Raw genomic sequence first — 13,680 nt, 5'->3', positions numbered from 1 at the left:
CAGTGGATAAGCAGTCATATACTTTAAAAGTGTTCCGCCTGATATTTTCAGTACCCACTTGGCACCACACATAGTTATTGCAATATTATTGACTGTATTTCCTATGCTGTACTTCACATCCCTATTGAATATTTTGTAACTACCAATTTGTTCTTCTTAATCCCTTCACCTTTTTTACCCAGTCCCCTGACCCTCTGGCAACCACCAGTTCACTCTTTGTGTCTATGAGTCTGTTTTATTTATGAGTCTGTCAGTTTTATTTATCTTGTTCTTTAGATTCCACATACAAGTGAAATCCTATGGTATTTATCTTTCTTTAAGTGACTTATTTCACTGAACATAATATCCTTTAGGTCTTTACATGCTGTCGAAAATGGTAAGATTCTTTTGTATGGCTGAATAACATTCCTGTATGAGCTTGTGTGTGTATCACAACTTTTTTATTCACTCATTTATTGATGGGCACTTGGGTTACTTCCATACCTTGGCTATTATAAACAATGCTGCAGTGAACATAGGGGTGCATATATATTTTTTGAATTAGTATTTGTGTTTCTTTGAATAAGTCCCCAGAAGTGGAATCACTAGGTCATAAGGTTGTTCTGATTCTAATTTTTAAAGACCATACTATTTTCCACAATGGCTGCACCAATCTGCATTCCCACCAATAGTGCATGTAGGTTCCCATTTGTCCACATTGTTGCCAACGCTTGTCATTTGTGGATTTATTGATAGTAGCCATCCTAACAGGTCTAAGGTGATATCTCATTGTGGTTTTGATTTGCATTTCTTTGACAATTAGTGACATTATACATCTTTTCATATGTCTGTTGGCCATCTGTATGCCCTTTTTGGAAAAGTGTATTCAGAGCCTTTGCCAATTTTTTACTTGGATTATAATCAGCTGCTCCTGCTATTAGCATACATGGTAATTGTCTTTGTATTTGCTACTAAATATCCTCTATAATAAATGAAAGTTAATACTTATTGACTCCACATTTAGTTTTCCTCTGTATCCCACACATTCTTCTTTTAGTAGTTCTTTTTTTAATATATTTTATTGATTATGCCATTACAGTTGTCCCATTTCCCCCTCCTGATTCCCCTCCACCCTGCACAACCCCTCCCCCACCATTCTCCCCCCCCTTAGTTTATAACCACGTGTCTCAAGTTCTTTAGATTCTATATTTCCCCCACTATTCTTGCCCTCCCCCTTATCTATTTTCTACCTACCATCTATGCTATTTTCTGTACCTTCTCCCCCCTTCTTCTCCTCCCACTCCCCTGTTGCTAACCCTCCATGTGTTCTTCATTTCTATGGTTCCACTCCTGATCTAGCTGTCCTCTTGGTTTGCTTTTGTTTTAGGTGTGGTTGTTAATAACTGTGTGTTTGCTGTCTTTTCACTGTTCATATTTTTCATCTTCTTTTTCTTATATAAGTCCCTTTAGCATTTCATATAATAAGGGCTTGGTGATGATGAACTCCTTGAACTTGACCTTATCTGAGAAGCACTTTATCTGTCCTTCCATTCTAAATGAAAGTTTTGCTGGATAAAACAATCTTGGCTGTAGGTCTTTGGATTTCATGACTTGGAATACTTCTTTCCAGCTCCTTCTTGCCTGTAAGGTCTCTTTTGAGAAACCAACTGACAGTCTGATGGGAACTCCTTTGTAGGTGACTGTCCCCTTATCTCTTGCTGCTTCCAGGATTCTCTCCTTCATTCTAATCTTGGCTAATGTAATGATGATGTGCCTTGGTGTGTTCCTTCTTGCGTCCAACTTCTTTGGGACTCTCTGAGCTTCCTGGATTTCCTGGAAGTCTATTTCCTTTGCCAGTCTGGGGAAGTTCTCTTTTATTGTTTGTTCAAATAAGCTTTCCACTCGTGTCTGTTCCTCTTCCCTTTCTGGTACCCCTATAATTTGGATGTTGGAACATGTAAAGATGTCCTGGAGGTTCCTAAGCCTCTCCTCATTTTTTTAATTCTTCTTTCTTCCTTCTTTTCTGTTTGGTCATTTCTTTCTTCCTTCTGGTCCACTCCCTTGATTTGAGTCCCAGTTTCCTTTCCATCATTATTGGTTTCCTGCGCATTTCCCTTCACTTCAATCAGTTTAGCCTTCATATGTTCCTCTAATTTGTGACTAAAATCAACCAGTTCTGTGAGCATCCTGATCACCAGTGTTTTGAACTGTGCATCTGATAGGTTGGCTATTTCTTGATCACTTAGAATTATAGGCTCTGAGCTGGGGCTTTGAGCTGTTCTTGAGTCATAATGTTTGGTCTGTTTGCACCTGTTGTGTTTGAGGGATGGAGCCTTAGGTGTTCACCAGGGCCAGGCGACCCAGTCACTGGGTTGTGACGCTGTATGTTGGGGGCAGGGTCAGAGAGGGGCATGGTGCTTGTTCCACACTCTCTCAGATTTCGGTCCCCTCTGCTGCTTCCCACAAGCGAACCGGGCCCCCCTTGGTGCTGGCTTCCGGGTGTGTGGGCCTGTGTTCCCTCCAGGACCCTGTGGGTCTCTCCAACAAACTCTGTGAGCCTGGGAGCTTCTCCCGGCACCTCAACCCTGAAAATTTTTCCAATTGGTGCTTTTAGGCTTTAATTCCTGTTGCTGGGGCCCTAGCCTGTGCAGTCTGTCTCATTGCTCGCTCCTTTCCCTGGTTTCTCTTGAGTGTGAATGTGTGACCGTGGTCAGCCAGCTGCCTTGTGCCCCCACTGGGTCCACCTGTTGTCACCCCGCACCTGGGATCTGCCACCTGCCGCTTGTGTGCCTGGATTGGTCCAGCCACTTTTTCCTGCATGACCCCACTCCACCAGCTGCTCACTGACTCTGCCCCTCTTACTGGTCAGGCTGAATGGTTCATTGTTGTCAGACTTCTGTACAGTTCAATTTTCAATGTTTTGGTTGCATTTTTGTTACTAAAACTTTGTTGTCTTCAGACTTGGTTGCATGAGGAGGCATAGTGTTTCCACCTATGCCTCCATCTTGGCCAGAACTCCTCTAATTTTTTTAAAGGTTTTTTATTCACTTATTTTTAGAAAGAAGGGAAAGGAGGGAGAAAGAGAGAGAAAGATCAGTGTGTGGTTGCCTCTCCCTCTTCCCCTACTGGGCACCTGGCCTGCAACCCAGGCATGTGCCCTGACTGGGAATTGAACTGATGATTCTTTGGTTCGCAGGCTGGCACTCAATCCTGAGCCACACCATTGAGGGCCTCTCTGAATGTTTTTTTACTAGTTTCTATAAATTCTATTTCTGTCTTAAATTTTTACTTATGACATAGTCTTTGAATTGGTGCTGTTTTTGTATTAAGTATATCTTTACCCTATTTCTCATAGTTTTTTATTTTTAATAGAATACATAGTTAGTAATTAACTTGAACTTTTAGTTTTCACTTTTGAAATGTGTAATTTTGGAAAACTTAATAGTTTTTTTAAAAATGACTGAAGATCACACATGGATGAATATGAATTAATTTCAAACATAATGCTAGGCAAAAAAAGCGACTTTCAGAAGAATACTTGTAAAATTATGTCATGTATGTGAATTTTCAAAAGCATACTAATGTTGTATATTGTTTAGCATTACACATATGTGTGTAGTGAAAACCTAAAGCAGTTTGTGGGGAGGAGCAGCATTGCAGTGGCATTCAGAATAGTCACTCACTCTGTGGAGGAGAAGGGTTTGCAACGGGGGAAGGCCCACAGGGGCTTGAACACTACAGGTGACTTGTTCTTTCTTAGGTAGGACCATGAGTCGTAAGCGTATTTATCCTTACATATTTCTATGTCTAAAATTTTGTAATCGATTCAAGAATTCAAGCTTCTTTTAAACATAAATAAGAATACCTAATATAGAAAGTGAAAATAAATGAGAAAATTTCTAATATAGAAAGTAAATGTTTTCATAATGCTATTATTCTGCTAATATTTATTTTATTTTATTTATTCATTTTAATTGTTGTTCAAGTACTGTTTTCTGTCTTTTACTCCCATCCCAGTCCACCCACCACATTGCTTCCCCCTCCCTCCCACTTCCACCCCCCCTTAGTTTTTGTCCATGTGTCCTCTATACTTGTTCCTGTAAACCCTTCCCCTTTTCCCCTGAAATTCCCTCCCCTCTCTTCCCTGGTCACTGTCAGCCTGTTCTCTATTTCAGTGTCTTTGGTTATATTTAATATTTTTGTGTATTTTTAAAGTTAGTGGTCTTTTTTTAAAAAGAACAAAAAGGCAAGCCTTTACAACCTGGAATGGATATAAATTATAATTTCTTGAACAGCAATGTTTTTTTCTTTTTCTTTCTTTCTTTTTTATTGTTGTTCAAGCACAATTGTCTCCATTTTTCCCTGACCACTCGCCCACATCCTAGCCATCCCCACCTCCCACCCTTGATCCTACCTCTCTTTGGCTTGTCAGTGCGTCCTTTATACATGTTCCTTGACAACCCTTCCCTCTTTTCTCCCTGATATCCCCTCCCACTTTCCCTCTGGTTGCTGTCAGTTTGTAAAACAGCAGTGTTGATGGTTGTGCTGAAGTCCACAGCCACAGCTTATCTCTACTGGCCTCAAGTCATGGTTCAGAGGGTTTTAAAAACAGAGAGTCCAAAGATGCTGCTCCCCTGGTAAAAATTAAAAAAAAAATTTGTGTGAATGTCGACAGCCTGACACTTGTTTCACTCTAGTAAAATGCAGATAGTACTAAACCAACATGGGCATGCCACCAGGCTGTGTCACATGGTTGGGGCACATGGAAGTACATGAGGACCATCCTGCTAGTAGGGCTACATCTAGAGAGTTTTTCCTTTGCCCATTTTTCTACATACACCCTGAGGTAAACCAATTTTAAATGTGTTTGCTTTCAGCAAACCAGCCATGACCATTTATACTAACAAATTGAACTAGAACCCCCTTGAATACATTTTGAATTTATTTTTTTCATTTTTCATTTTTAATACAAATCCCTGACTGCTCAGTTGTCAAGCTGCATGCATGAAAAATTGGCCATCCCAAACAGTGTATTAATCATTAGCAAATGGAGCTGCAAGGAATCCACTAAGTGCTTCCTTACCATTAAAGTACAAGTACTTATAAGACTGATGGGCAGCTTGATCTTTAGGGGACACAACCACCAACCAATGCATGCAGATTTTTTTTGTGTATGGAAAGAAGGTGCTTTTGACATTCAGTTTTGCTATATAGAAACAAAAGATAAATGTTTTTTTTGCAAGAAGTAAGTAAAATATTTAATTTGTTTCTTCTGGGGAGGGGAAGGATTTGAAAGTAGCTCTTCATTTTGTAGTCATCTATATGAATTCTTCTTAGTTGATTTGTCAATTCCTATCAATATCTGCTTCTCTGATCATTTCATCTACTTTTTCATCTGTTAGTTTTTCTGCTAGGTTTGTTATGGCATGACCTAGTTCTGCCACACTGATGTTAACTGTTGCCATCCTTGTCAAAGCCTGAGAACGCCCCACAAATTTTTCTTCATTGTGTCTGCATCTTTCATTTTTCTAGCCACCATAGTAAAAAATTCTAGGAAGTCAATGATGCCATTACCATCAGCATGCATTTCATTGACCATATTCTGCAATTTGGTTTCTTTTGGGTTCTGACCCAGTGGTGTCATGACAATGCCAAGTTCCTTTGTTGTGATAGTACCATCACCATCTTTGTCAAATAGGGAGAAACCTTTCTTGAATTCAACAATGTGTTATTCTGCCAGCTGATCTGCCGTAGTGCCAGTGAAGAGAAGAAGAGCAGAGGGATAGAGGGGTGGCTGCACTAGTGCAGTGGCTGTGACAGAGGAGGCGCCTCTGCTGCTGTGACTTGCTGTGCGTTGACCATTGTGCTGTTGCTACCTGCCCAGCCGTCCAACTGCACCACAGTTGGCAAGGCTCCCAGCACAAATGCTCTGGTGTGTTTTTGTATGCTTTTTTAAATTAATTTTTCAACTTTACTGAGGTGTAATTGACAAATAAAAGCGTAAGCTATTTAAAGTATACTTTGTGACTTGATACATTTAGGCATAGTGAAAGGATTCATCCACCTAGTTAACACTTAGGGAAAACACTCATCAAAAGAGAAAACCTTGAGATAAGTTGAAAACTGATTGACTTGAAAAGTGAGAAAATTTACAGCCATTACTCGCATTGCACCTCTTTGTGTATGTGTGTGTGTGTGTGTGTGTGAAAGAACATTTAAACTCTATTCTATGAGCAAATTTCCATTATATAATACAATGTTATTAACCATGTTAGATTCTCAAACCATGTAGTTCTGTGTTTTTAAAGTACTCTAGTGGTGTTCAGAATAACACTTTGTTTCTTTCCCATAGCTTAGCGCTCTTCATGTCTTCTTTTCTCCAAGTCCTTGTCTACCTTGTTTGGAGACAGCACCTCTACTGAGAGGTACTTCCCTGCTGGAGGCTTTGGAACTTTCCTTCCCAGGAGGTTTGAATGGAATGGCTTTCTGCCCATTTCATCTGTCCTTTAGTGTCTGAAGCAGGCCCCTACTTTCCATTCTAAGACAAGGGAGTTCCTGAAGGCTCATCCTTCTCTTTTTTTAATTTGCCCTCTGAGGATAAGTTTATTGATTTTAGAGAGAAAGGAAGGGAGAGAGAAACGTCGCTGTGAAAGAGAAGCATCCATCAGCTGCCTCCTGTATGTGCCCTGGGTGATTGAACCCGCAACCTTTTGGTGTACGGGGACAGTGCTCCAACCAATGGAGCCACCTGGCCAGGGCTCATCCCCTCTTTTTATGAGAGGCTGTTGACTGCAGCTCCAGGTCAGGTTTTTAAGTCATCCCTCTGTATGTTGATGTCTCCCACGACCGCCCCCCCCCCCCGCCCCCCGTCTTCTTATACATGGACACTCACTACTCACTGCCTTGGTTTTGCTTTCAGTTTTGCTTGTGTGAGGGTCTATGACATGGTTGTGATTTCTTGAGGCATAAATTACAGCCTCATGCCATGCACTGTGAGCCTAGCATGAGAGAGTGAATCACTCAGCCAGTGAACTCCAGAGTGACAGAGTGGCCCCTCTCTTGACTTCTCATTAAATACCAGGCAACACTTTTTTTTTCTTTTTTAAAAGATTTTATTTATTTATCTTTAGAGGGGAAAGGAAGGAGAGAGGGAGAGAAATATCAATGTATGGTTGCCTCTTGTGCGTCCCCTGCCGGGAACTGGCCTGCAACCCAGGCATGTGCCCTGACTGGGAATCGAACCGCGATCCTTTGGTTCGCAGGCCCGCGCTCAATCCACTGAGCTATACCAGCCAGGGCCAGGCAACACTTTTAAGATTGTTAAAAACATATCACTCAGGCCTTGGCCAGGTTGCTCAATTAGTTAGAGCATATGCCAAGGTTGTGGGTTGGATACCTGGTCAGAGCACACACATTCAACTAATGAATGCATAAACAAGTGGAACAACAAATTGATGCTTCTTTCTCTCTCTCTCTCCTTTCCTGTCTCTGTAATCAGCGAACATATCCTCAGGTGAGGATTTACTTAAAAAATCATTTTTACAAAAGCCTCGTACCACATAAACACAACTTTGGTTCTTTTTATTTTTATTTTAATTGTTGTTCAAGTACAGTTTTCTGCCTTTTACTCCCATCCCAGCCCACCCCCTCAGTGATTCTTTTATGAAAGGTCTAAAGTAGAAAGACCTCCTCTAGTGCTGAAATGAAATTAGAGAAATGGAAGATATCTAAGAAGATATTGTTTCTTGATCAGAATATAGATGATTTTAGTTTCTGAGTTATTGGCCTGAGCAAGTCTGCCATGTGCTCTGTGAGAACAAGAAAATGCAGTTTGAGGAATTGTCTCAGTTAGTGCTCCAGCCAGTGTGTAAAACACTCATCAGGATCAAGAAAGGCTTAATTTTAGTTGAAAACTGGTTGACTTGAAAAGCAAAATTCACAGCAAGCATGTGACTGTGCTAGAAATGTGATTTGGGAGCAAGCCAGAAGCCGGGATAAACATTTCCACAAAGTAACAGGTAATGAAGGTGCTGGTGTGGCTACTCCCAGAAAAGGCCAGTCAGGAATTATAAGAATTTTGTATTTTGTGTTGCATAATATGAAGTTCCCTTGTGAGGGAGGGTGAGGTTGGCTGAAGATGCTCACAGGAAGTGTCAATGTGTATAGCACTTCCTCTGCATCAGAAGAAGATGGCTTTGCAAATAAATGTCCTTGTAGTTGAAAGGGAAACAGCAGTGTTCAAGGCAGCCAGGGAAAGCCTGAGACGTCTGCTTTGTGGAGGTAAAGAGGCAGGCATGACACTCAGGCAGCCTTGCTGTGCTGTGAGGTGAACTCTTGTTATCATGGGGCACTGGGTTGGCAGTCTAAGAAGACAGCTTGCGCATCATCCCAGCCCTTTTGGACTAGATTGCAGCAGTGAGAATCGCAATATTTGATGATTCTTGGAGATATCTTGTGAAGGTCAAACTTTTGTTTAATTTTTTCCAGACTTCTGAACTCTGGCCATGTTAAATTTTTAGTTCTTCAGGGTTATTTAGTCTTAATTTCTTACTTACATGTCTTTCCATCCTAGCTGTTACCTATTTCCAAGCCTTTATTTTTAATATTTTCTTTTACCTGCCAATGCCCATTCCTTTACCTTGAATTCCCAAGGATAGCATATTTCTGACCAGATTTATTTTATTTCTTCTCTGAATCTGAGAACTGTTGTTGCATCTTGTTGAAGTTCACATAGCTTTATTTTTTCTCTTTAAAAATTTATTTATTTATTTATTTATTTATTAGATAGAAGGAAAGGGAGGGAGAGAGAGAGAGAGAGAAACATTGATATAAAAGATAAGCATCAACTGGTTGCCTCTTGTATGCACCAGATTGAGGACCAGCCCCGCAACCCAGGCATGTGCCCTGGCCAGGAACTGAACTAGCGACTTTTTGTTTTGTGGGACAAGCCCCAAACAACTGAACCACACCAGTCAGGGCTATTTTGTCTCTTTTTCAAAAAAGTAGCTTGATCGAGGTATAAATCACATACTATGGTATATAATTCATCCCTCTAAAGTATACAATTTAGTGGTTTTTAGTATATTCACAGAGTTGTGCAGCTGGTGATAGATGGTGACACCATTTAATTTTAGAACACTTTCATCACCCCCAAAAGAAGCCCTGTAACCATTAACAGTTGCTTCCCATCCTCCTACCTCCCAAACCTCTAGCAACTACTAGTCCACTTTCTGTCTCCATAGATTTGCCTATTCTAGACATTTCATATAAGTGGAATCCTATAGTGTGTGGCCTTTTGTGACTGGCTCCCTTTACTTAACATCATATAGCTTTATTTCTGTATTCAATGTATTCCTGTTTTTGGTTTTAGTTTTTAATTATTTATCTGCCACCTATTCTCAGATTTGAAATTGTCTTTTATTTATCTTTTTTTTCTAGAATCTATTTTCCATTGTCTGTGTTTTATATTTAAACTTTCAACTCTTAAAATTAAGTAGTAATTTTTAGCCCTTACTGGTATGGCTCAGTTGGCTGGGTGTGGTCCTGCAAAGAAAAAAGTTGCCAGTTCGATTCCAAGTCAGGGCACATGCCTGGGCTGAGGGTTTGGTCTCCAGTCGAGGCATGCACATTAGGCAACTGACTGATGTTTCTCACCCTTTCTTTCTCCCTCCCTTCCCCTCTCTAAAATAAATAAAATCTTTTAATTTGATTTTTAAGCTATTAGTTTAATTTTTTAAAACTTAAAATTAACTATTATTTCTTAGTTCTTTAGAGAAAAGAATACAGTCTATGACTCCCCTCGTACCTGCTTTAGGCGCTCTTTTCTGTCTGATGGCATTCCATGCTGTCCTCGGTGAATGACAATTTATTAGTTGTTAGTCTGTTTTAGTTCCCAACACCTTTCCTTCTAGCTCTCGTTTTATAGCCTCTTCTGATTATTCAAACTCTGTTATATTACATTATCCCAAGATAAGTATTATAGATGTTCATTTTCTTTGTTTTCTAACACTATAAAATGCCTTTGGCCACATCGTATCCGCACGTATTATTGAATTCATGTAATTCTCTCTTCTTGTAAATGCACATCATCACCTAGTCATTGTCCTCACATTTACTGCCGTCCTTCCACTTTCATGTTTAATTTTTGTGAGCATTACTTCATGCCCTTCCTCCATTTACTTTTGAGTTATTCCTGAGTATTCCTGAAGACTCCCTAAGGTAAAGCACTGTCTCTCCCTTTTACATTTCCCTTTTCATGTGCATTAACTCATGTAATCCTCACAATTTCCCAAGAGATGATAGTATTGTTACCAGTATTTTCATTTTATAGATGAGGAAACTGAAGTTGCGTATTTAAGTCACAGTTTTCATCTGCACTCAATTTCTGAAATTAGACTATTCTTTTTTTTCTTATCTATTTCTTTCAACACTTAACCCAGATTCTAACCCTCAGTAAATACTCAATAAATATTTAATTTGTTGGATAAGTGAATGAGTGAATAATCAAATTAATGAATGATGTACTACCTGGTGGACTGTTCATGGGTATGCCAAATGTTATCTTTCAAAAATTTTGTTTCTGTGAAGGCACATGGCATTAAACCATAATTCAGGAGTATTTTAGTGGTGGGAGGAACAGATCTCTGAAGTTTGTTACCACTGGATCTTACAGTGTTAATATTCAGCAACATGGCATCTAGCAGGGTAGTGTTTATTAATGCCAAGTTTGGAAGGGAAGAAGACAGTGGCCCTGGCAAGGTGGCTCATCAGTTGGTTGGAGGGTAGTCCTGTTATGCTGGGTTGTGGATTTGATCCCTGTTCGGGGCATGTGCAGGGGTCAGCTGGTAAATGTGTGGATGGGTTGGACAAGGCAAGGGGCTGATGTTTCTCTCTCTTGCTCTTCCTCTCTCAAATCAATAAAAATATTTTTAATTAAAAAGTGTTTCATTAAAGACAGTACACAGGGACATGGTCACTAAGAGTTTATTCAGCCAGTCATATTTGGCCATGATGGCAGCATATTTATCCATTAGTGGTAGAGAGAGGGAGCTGAGTGCGGAAAGCCCCTGTTTTAGTAGCAAGGTGGAGAAAGAGGGAGAGGAAGTATGTTCTTTTAAAAGTTCGTTTTGTTCAGTTAAAGTTTGAATCAAGATCAGGTTAAACAGGCGTGGTACCAACCTTAGTTTCTTTCACCGGCTTGAGTGAATCTGTCTCATCTTTTAATGCTCAGGACTTCATTTTTTAGAAAGAGGTTAAGTTTCATCACCAGCCACTTACTGTAGGAACTTGTGATTTATTGTCAAGTATTGGGACAACCAGCATAAATCAGTTCTTATGATTAGCTGTTTTATGTAGGAGTAGAAAGGACTGAGACTGTCTAGGGTGTTTTAATGTCAACAGGTGAAAAATGTCGGGGGTTTTTTTTTCACCAAAACTTTTGATCTTCTTAAGCAGGAGCAATAGAAATACTCTCTCTATAATTTTGTAAGCCTGAGTTATTTGGTTGATTAAGAATAAGAGCACTTTTAATTTTTATTTTTCTTATTGACCAACAGAAGTGTCCAATCTTTTTGTGTCTCTGGGCCACACTGGAAAAAAGAGTTGTCTTGGGCCACATACTAAATGCACAACAACACTAATGAAGACTGATGAGAAAAAAATGTTTTAAGTAAATTTACGAGTTTGTAAATCGGGAATGTGGACCAGAATGGGCCACATTCATAGCCATCCTGGTCCACATGCAGCCCTCTGGCCACAGGTTGGGCACCCCTAGACTTTAAATAATCCTCATGCTACTCAACCATTACAGACATAGTTATGAGGAAAATTGCAATACAAACTGAAATAACTTTTTAGAATATATACTAGCCAAATCTGATTGCTTCTCCTTTGTTTATTGTCTCAAATCACTTGGTGATGCAAGCTTATAGGCATTTGTTATGTTATGCTGCTAGTTCCCAAGGCTGTGTCTCTAAACATTCTTTTCTTCTTGATTATTCTCTTCTTCCCATTGAGTTGACATACAGATCCTTGGTTCTTGGTGATTGAGGATATCTCACTCCAAAGCAAACATCCCACAGAAAAAGACTGTGATACAGAAAGGAGTCCAGAATAGTCGTTCTTTTTAAAAACCAGATTATGGCATTCACTCAAATTACACTCAGTTCACCTACACTCAGCACCAGTTGTGTTCAAGGTAGTTTTTCCTGAAAGAACTGATGATATACTTAAGAAGGCTTAAGAACATTAACCACATTACTCTCCTTGAAACAAACAGCCAGAGACAAGCTCCTCTATCAGATGGGAGCCCAGTGGGAACCATGTAACTCCACCCCTCAATCTCTGTAAAATTAGGCTGCAAAAAGCTGTAGATGCTGGTGATGTTTAAAATCAATTACCAGGAATCCCTGGCTGGTATAGCTCAGTGGATTGAGCATGGGCCTGAGAACCAAAGGGCTGCTGGTTCAATTCCCAGTCAGGGCACATGCCTGCATTATGGGCCAGGTCCCCAGAGAGGCAACCACACATGGATGTTTCTGTCCCTCTCTTTCTCATTCTCTTACCATCTCTCTAAAAATAAATAAAATCTTTTTAAAAATCAATCACCAGGAATGAATATAAGAAATCTTATTATTGTCCTGTTTACATTATACTTAACAAAGTAAATAATTTAGCTGCCTTATTTTAACCTCCTGCTCCTAAAGAACCATTCTTATGAACTGGGACCCCAGGATCCACGTGTGTGGTTACTCATTACATCCTTACCTCTTATAAACTGTCTTTTTTTAAAAATATATTTTATTGATTATACCATTACAGTTGTTCTATTGCCCCCCTTCATTCCCCTCCACCCGCACACTCCCTCCCCCACCATTCTCCCCCGCTTAGTTTATAGCCACGTGTCTCAAGTTCTTTTTTTTATTTCTTTTTATTTTTATTTTTACATTTTTTTTATTTTTTATTTTTAAATATATTTTATTGATTATGCCCTAACAGTTGTTCTAATTCCCCCCTTCATTCCCCTCCACCCTGCACACCCCTCCCCCACCATTCCCCCCTTTAGTTTATGTCCACGTGTCTCGAGTTCTTTAGATTCTATATTTCCCCTACTATTCTTGCCCTCCCTCCTGTCTATTTTCTACCTACTGTCTATGCTACTTATTTTCTGTACCTTCACCCCCCTTCTCCTCCTCCCACTCCCCTGTTGCTAACCCTCCATGTGATCTTCATTTCTTTTTTTTAAATATATTTTATTGATTATACCATTACAGTTGTTCTATTCCACCCCTTCATTCCCCTCCACCCGCACACTCCCTCCCCCACCATTCTCCCCCGCTTAGTTTATAGCCACGTGTCTCAAGTTCTTTTTTTTATTTATTTTTATTTTTATTTTTACATTATTTTTTATTTTTAAATATATTTTATTGATTATGCCATAACAGTTGTTCTAATTCCCCCCTTCATTCCCCTCCACCCTGCACACCCCTCCCCCACCATTCCCCCCTTTAGTTTATGTCCACGTGTCTCGAGTTCTTTAGATTCTATATTTCCCCTACTATTCTTGCCCTCCCTCCTGTCTATTTTCTACCTACTGTCTATGCTACTTATTTTCTGTACCTTCACCCCCCTTCTCCTCCTCCCACTCCCCTGTTGCTAACCCTCCATGTGTTCTTCATTTCTATGGTTCCACTCCTGATCTAG

General features: G+C 39.9%; 1 protein-coding gene and 1 pseudogene across 1 annotated transcript in view; one reads left to right on the top strand and one right to left on the bottom strand.

Moving 5' to 3' along the window:
• ADCY9 (adenylate cyclase 9) overlaps positions 1 to 13,680 on the top strand; it is a 152,070-nt gene that overhangs the window by 98,237 nt on the left and 40,153 nt on the right. The window lies entirely within an intron of this gene.
• LOC118975806 (calmodulin-like) lies at positions 5,123 to 5,890 on the bottom strand (annotated as a pseudogene).

This window comes from Sturnira hondurensis, unplaced genomic scaffold, assembly GCF_014824575.4.
Source record: "Sturnira hondurensis isolate 20B ecotype Veracruz unplaced genomic scaffold, ASM1482457v3 Scaffold0020579, whole genome shotgun sequence".
In the NCBI taxonomy this organism is placed as follows: domain Eukaryota; kingdom Metazoa; phylum Chordata; class Mammalia; order Chiroptera; family Phyllostomidae; genus Sturnira; species Sturnira hondurensis.
Note: the sequence above shows the minus strand (reverse complement) of the source record. Positions and strands in the feature narration are given on the sequence as shown.